The following is a 7,353-nucleotide window of genomic DNA, read 5'->3' as shown; positions in this document are numbered from 1 at the left end:
GCTTGCGCAGGGTGACAAGAACATGAAATTCTTCCATCGCTTCGCCTCCCAAAGGAAGAAAGTTAACAAAATCCTCAAACTCTACACGTCCAATTGGGGCCTCACCACTACGGAGGAAGACATAACTCAGGAAATCGAATCCTATTTCCACACACTTTTCTCTTCCACCAATCCGTCACCAGAGGACATCCATAATGTTTAGGAAGGAATTGATTGTTCTTTTTCTAACACTGACAGATCCCTTTTAGATGAACCTTATTCAATAGAGGAAGTTGAAAAGCCTTTCACACAGCTACCTCTGGATAAAGCCCTCGGCATTGATGGTTTTAACTCAAACTTCTACAAAGCCAACTGATCGTTTGTTAAGAAAGATGTTCTCCCGGCGGTGCTTAGCTTTCTCAATGGAAACGGGAACATTTCCCCTATTAATACCACCCTCATTACTCTCATTCCCAAAACCCAGCAACCTACTACGGTTAAGGATTTTAGGCCCATAAGCTTGTGCAACATAACTTACAAAATCATCTAAAAACGATTGCTAACAGGCTTAAATTGGTGCTTAATAGTTTGATCTCTCCCAATCAAAGCGCCTTCCTTCCTGGTAGACTCATATCGGATAATACATTATTGCCCAGGAGGTTGCTCACTCTATTAAGCTTAAATCAAAAGGAAAGAAAGGTTGGATGGCGATGAAATTGGATATGGCCAAAGCGTTTGATAGAGTTGAATGGTCTTTTATCTTGGCCATCCTTAGAAAGTTTGATTTCTCGCCACAAATAATACACCTTATTTCGGCTTGCACCTCTTTGGCCACCATCCAATTTAATGTTAATGGCAAAGTCTCCGGCCATGTTTCCCCTTCTAGGGGTATCCGTCAAGTTGACCCCCTTTCTCCCTATCTTTTCCTTCTTTGTGCGGAGGGGCTTTCCTCCTTGCTCAGACAGCAGGAAAGAAACAGAACGCTCATTGGCTTCAAGGTGGCCCGCACTGCGCCCATTATCTCCCATCTTCTGTTCGCTAAAGATAGCTTTCTCTTTTGTCAGGCCTCCATTCATTCCTGCAATATCATCGAAGATGTTCTTGCTCTTTTGAAAAATATTTGGGACTTCCACAACATATAGGGCATACAAAAAGAACAAGTCTTTCACTACCTGCATGATAAAGTTTGGGGTCACCTAAATAGCTGGAAACATAAAATTTTTTCGAAAAGTGGTAGAGAAACGCTCCTAAAGTCGGTCATCCAAACAATCCCCACGTACACCATGGCTTGTTTTCGCCTCCTAGTCGCCACTTGCCACTCTCTCGAGTCTATTATGGCTAATTTTTGGTGGGGCTTTAATGATAACAACCGTCCCAAGACTCATTGGTAGAGTTGGCAAAAGCTTTGTAGGTCCAAAAAGTATGGTGGGTAAGGCTTTCGATCTCTAGTCCATTTTAACAAGGCTTTGCTGGCTAAACAAGCCTTGCGCCTTCTTAAACATCCAAACTCAACTGTTGCAAGGGTTTTAGCTGCTAGGTACTACCCAAACTCCTATTTCATTAATTGCTCGATAAGACACTCCTCTTCTTTTGTTTGGCGAAGCATTTTTTGGGGTAAAGAGTTGTTGCGGAAAGGTCTCATCTCAAAAATCGGTAATGGGCAAAACACATTCACCTCCTGGAATTACTGGATTCTGGGATATCGACATGTTACCCTGTCCAATTCGGTTCCGGAGAAGGTGTGTTCCTTTATCAGGAATGACATGACCTGGGATCTAAGCCTTATCAGAAACTATTTCCTGCCTCACATTGTCCAGGAAATCACCTCAATTCCCCTTCCCCTTCAACCTGTAGTGATACTTTAATATGGGAGCCCACTAAATCTGGTGTTTACTCTGTCAATTCTGGCTACCATATTAGTCTCTCTTCTACCTCCCCTCATGATATCGCTTCCTCTTCCTCCCCTTAAACTTGGTGGAAACACCTATGGCATCTTAATATCTCGCCTAAGATAAAACACTTTGCTTTTCGTGCCTCAAACTCAACCCTCCCAACACTTAAAAATCTAGCTTTTAGGAAAATAATTCAGTCCTCAACCTGTGATTGATGCGGAACCCACGTTGAATATGTTTCTCATGCCATTTTCTTCTGCAAAAGTGTTCGAAGAGTCTGGAAAGGTACAATTTTCTATGACTATATTTCCTCTTCTCCCCCTACTACCACTTTTCATGACATAGTTTATAGTATTTATGCTGCTCTAACCAAGGAAGATGTAGAATTTTTCCTATGTGTCGCCTGGTTTATTTGGCATAACAGGAACAGGGCTGTCAGAGGACAATCACTGGATCAGACCCATGTAGTAGTGAACCTAGCGCAGAGCTTCCTGGCGGAGTACAAATCATCAGTATCAGCTCAAAAATCCCTTGAACTTGTGAATCGGCCTCCCCCAATCTCATCTTGGAGACCTCCTGATACCGGTCGTGTAAAGTTGAATGTGGACGCCGCAGTCACTAAAGAATCTTTAGAAGCAGGTTTCGGTGGAGTCATTCGAAACAGCGATGGTTTGGTGGCTGCAGTGGTCGCGTTCCCTTACGCGGGAGGAGGGGATGTGACCACTATGGAAGTCAAATCCCTCCTTCTCTCATTGCATTGGTGTATTGAAGAATGTTTTCATTTTACTTGTGTGGAAACATATTGTAAAGCTATCTTGGATGCTCTTCATCATCCCAAAGAAGATCTTTCTTGCTTTTGTGATATAATTAATCAAATTCGGCCAGCTTTGTCTATCCTCCCCGGCGCCTATGTCTCGCACATCAACCGGACAGCAAATATGTTCGCGCATAAGTTGGATTCTTGGGCCAAGGGGTTAGATGAAGTAGCAATTTGGATTGGTGATGACCCATGTCATCTCAAGGAGTTTCTTTCTATCTGATGGGCACCACTCCCCTAAAAAAAACTCTTTTTTTTCAACTTGACATAAGATAAAAAATAGTACTGACAAGAAGCGCATGTAATAGTAAATAGTGTAGTAAAGTAGGGGTGTTCCTTCTCCAGTCGACAACTTACACTCAACTCAACATACATGATATATATTATGGGATATGATTTTGTCCCGTTATTGTGCTTTCACGGATTGTAATCCGTGATGTACGACAGCTGTCAGATGATGGAGTTATTTGATCTGACGGCTGAGATTGATCTAGGGATAATTAGGGTTAAAAAGTAGAAATGTACCCTGACACTCATTTAATGTACCCTGAGACTCATCTAATGTACCACGGAATACATTTCGTAAAAGTACATCACGAGACAAAATCATATCCCTGTATATTATATATACATACACTTATATACTGTATATATAGAGAGAGACATGCACGTGCACGTGGTAATCACGTGCAAGCTCCACCTAACAATGTCAACCCAACCACAACTTTGTTTTTGTGCTTCGTAACTCTCCTTCTGAAACAGTGTTATTATGTCTCTCTGACCACTCCTGTACACAAACCAATGCTTAACTTGTCTCATATGCCAATGTAAATGCCACACACATACATACAATACTATCAATTCAATTCCCATATTTATTTACCAACACAAAAAACTCCAAACTTTGACCATGCCACTACCACAAGCTCTACACCCAACGTTCTAAATTTATCTGAAACAAAAATTCAGAACAACATTTAATATTAATAAGTATTTACTTGTTAAACATTACAAGCCGGTGGCCCAAAAAGCCACAAAATTAAGTTCATATGCTAAAAAAGATAATAAAATAAAATAAGACTTGGTACTAGAAGAAACAATGACCAAAAAGAAAAAAGAAACATACTCTAATTCGTGTCTTCTTCTTCTTCTTCTTCTACTACTTAATATCAAACATTAAAAACACCAAACTAAACAGAGAGCAAATCATAAATATAGGCATTATTACTATTTATTACATTATTGAGAAACCATTTGTATTATCATCACTGAACACATGGACTGCACAGGACTTAGAGGCAGAGCCATAACTATGTTCATCGTATGAGTATGGAATGGGATGAAATGGAGCTGGAGCTACTGCATAAGGACTGTAGTTATAGTAATAGCCTGTGCTTGGAGGAACGAAGGGTGATCTCTAGTACATCACTTGTGGCTGTTGTTATTGCATCATGGCATTTTGTCTTGGTTGATGATGCATATTCATCATGTTCATGTTCATGTTTGTCATCATGGGGTTTGGTGACGATGACGATGTTGATTATGTATGGTTCATCATGGACGGTGGATACTGACCTGTGGCGTAGCCGTTAGGAAGCCCTGTAGAAGATGCAGAGTAGCCATTATTGTTGGATTGGAGTTTGTATCCTCCTCCTAAACCATTAATGGGATTTCCCCCACTTCCAACACAAGTAGAGAAATTAGGCCCATTTCCATGAAAACTACCTAAGTTCATCATGTTGTTAAGGTCACTTGCCTTTCTTCCATCCACTGCAGCATTCATATTTCCACCCCCAAACTGAGGATTGCTACTCATACTCAGGTTAGCCAAGGTCTTGGGATCAATTTCACCATGTGGAGAAGCCTTCATTCCCATGTTCTGATTTTGCTGACCTTTCTTCCCATGAGGATTATTATTACCATTGTTGTTAATCTTTCCAGTGTTTTGAGCAGAGGCCATAGCAGCAGTAGCAGCAACTTGAGAGTTCTTTTCACTTCATTTGCTTCCATTGCTTTCTGCCTAAGAAAACCAAGTTGGTTTACTTTCTCTCTGAAAAACCTAATATCATCTTCTTCATCCTCTTCTTCATCATCAAAGTCATCATCACCATCACCATAGTTGAAAGAAGCAAACTTTTGTTGTTGCTGGTTTTTGAAGGCCTGAAGACCCTTTATCAAGTTTGGTTTGTTGTGGTGATTCCCTTTGTTGTTGTTATTTTCATCTTTGATACAGTTGTTGTTGTTGTTCTTTTGCTTCTGGTTTTGGTTGCCTTTCTGGGTTCAAAGCTCAGCATGCTTACCAGCTCGAACTAGTTTATTTATCAAACTTGCAGAGTCTACACTCCCTGATACTGTTACTTTTTGCTGCTCTGAATCAATGTTTACTTGGTAAACACCTACAAGAAAGAGAAAAAAAAAATACTATTTTTATTCCTTGCATATTCATATAAAGATACTCTTTTTATACTCGGATAAGAACATTTGATCAGTCAATATTAAGTTATTATACCATTATAACAGTTTTTAAAGGGATTGTATTTTTTTTTTCATATATCCCATTACATATATATATGGAAAAAATGAGTAAAATTTACATGAAAATTTGTAAATAGAACACTTCACTAAAGATTAAATTTTGTTATCATTTTCTCACTGGAACTAAACAAACAAGCAATGTGACATGAACATTGGGAATATGGTAATTAAAAAAAAAAAAAAAGTGACTGCTGAGAAGAAGACAAGAGAATGGCAAAACTTAAAAGATGAGAAGAAAAGTGATGATGAAGACCTTCAATTCTTTGTAAGAGTTTCTTCATTTTCTGCTTGCACCCATCACAATGTATGTTCACTCGAAGAACACACGTTTGTAGATGAAAATTTAAATTAAATTATTACCCCAAAAATAAAAAGGAAAAGGTATAAAAGCAAACATGAAAACAAGAATATGGAAGATGTGTTAGAAGAAAAGACCAATGCCTAACTTTGTTGTTTGTAAAAGGAAGAGAAAAATACACAAGATTAAAAAAGACTCAAGGAAAGAAAAATTTGGGTTTTAAGATTAGAATGACCTGGATCTTGAGGAGCTTAAAGTCTTCTTCTTTAGTCATTTCTTCACTGCTGTTTTTTTTGGGCACAATAGCTTTATCTCCCTCAATCAACACACTCCTTTTATATTTTCTAGGAAAAGAGCCTAGTAAAAGCTAGTTAGAGAAAAAATGTAAATAAGAAAATAGATTTTATTTTGCTTAAGTTTTCTTCTACACAGCTATAGCTATAGTAGAATCTTTTTCCCTAAGTACCAGTGTACCACTAATTCACTCCTTTCACTTCTCAAAATATTTTATATGCATGTGTAAACAGTGTTAAATGGGTGTTGATTGTTGAACTATTCCAGATGATACTATTATAATAATAAAAAGAAATAACAAGAACCCAAATGCCAAGACAAATATAAACAAAGACCAAAGGGAGAAGAAAACAAAGTGAAAGGAAAATGGTGCTGAAAAGTCAGAGAGGACATAAACAATATTTTTTTGCATGGAGAATTAAATGAGGATGTCTATATGAAACTTTTCAAAGGTTACTGTCCAAAAGGAAATTTACCAACAAATGCAATTTACAAACTCACCAAAAGCTTGTATGGTCTTCTACTCCAGATTCAATCACATGCCTCACCCTCGTACTTACCTCTCTAATTACTAAACCAATTATTTATAAGCCCACAAAAAAATAGCATAAAAGGATTCAATCACATTTTGGGTATCTTGGTAATATTATGGGCCAATAATATAGTTTGATCAAGCTTAAAGTTTTGGGCCACTTCAATTTCGTAGCCCATGATTGCCATTTTACCCAATCAATTCCAAGGTCTCATACGCAACCATGATCCCACAAACACAATGGATAGCTTCACCTCACGATTACCATCATTATCGTTGAACGATCTTTCATGTACTACGGAATCAAGGAGTGGAACTACTCTTTCCATTACATGTCTACTTTGGGAGCAAGTAAATTTGTTCTATAAATAGTAGCCAAATACAATGAAAATGCATCAGATTTTACTACTAGTTATTATACCAAAATTATTTCTTTTCTTTCCTTCTTTTTTATTTTAGTTTATTAATTTTGGTGTAAAGACAATGCATTTTCGAGGCTAATTTCTTTAACAAAACTCAAGTGTAAGTTCATGCAATTTTTACTTTTCTAACATATTGATTCTCTTTGTTCTTCATTTCCATATTTATTATATTAAATTTCTATTCTTCTAAATTGCACTTTAAATTTAATAGTACCTTTTATATAAGTTCAGTAATGCTTTTCTTATGTAAGTTAGGTTATTAATTATTAGGGTGTTTATTATATGTTTATTATATTATATGATTTTTACTGCATTCTGTCGGTGGTATTTTGTCGATTTAAATTATATAATAAGATAGTATTTTTAGAAGTAGTATTAATTTAATTCGAGAATATATTTTTCTAGTGAGCTTAATTATACACATTTTCCAACTATAATTAATGGTGTAGAATTATAGTTGAGTTTAAAGAATCAATTTTATTAGGAAAATATAATTGCATGTAAGAAACTTGTGTCTTCCATAATCATTTTTTATCACTTCTCATTTTAATTACTTCCTTAATTTTCAAAAATCATTTTTTTAA

The 7,353-nt window shown here is 37.0% G+C and overlaps 1 pseudogene; it reads right to left on the bottom strand.

Annotated features, from left to right (window-relative positions):
- Positions 1-3,004: 3,004 nt before the first annotated feature.
- LOC115713427 (heavy metal-associated isoprenylated plant protein 37-like) lies at positions 3,005-5,570 on the bottom strand (annotated as a pseudogene).
- Positions 5,571-7,353: the final 1,783 nt, after the last annotated feature.

This window comes from Cannabis sativa, chromosome 4 (genome assembly GCF_029168945.1).
Source record: "Cannabis sativa cultivar Pink pepper isolate KNU-18-1 chromosome 4, ASM2916894v1, whole genome shotgun sequence".
Classification (NCBI taxonomy): Eukaryota; Viridiplantae; Streptophyta; class Magnoliopsida; order Rosales; family Cannabaceae; genus Cannabis; species Cannabis sativa.
This window is presented reverse-complemented; position numbering and strand designations above follow the sequence as displayed.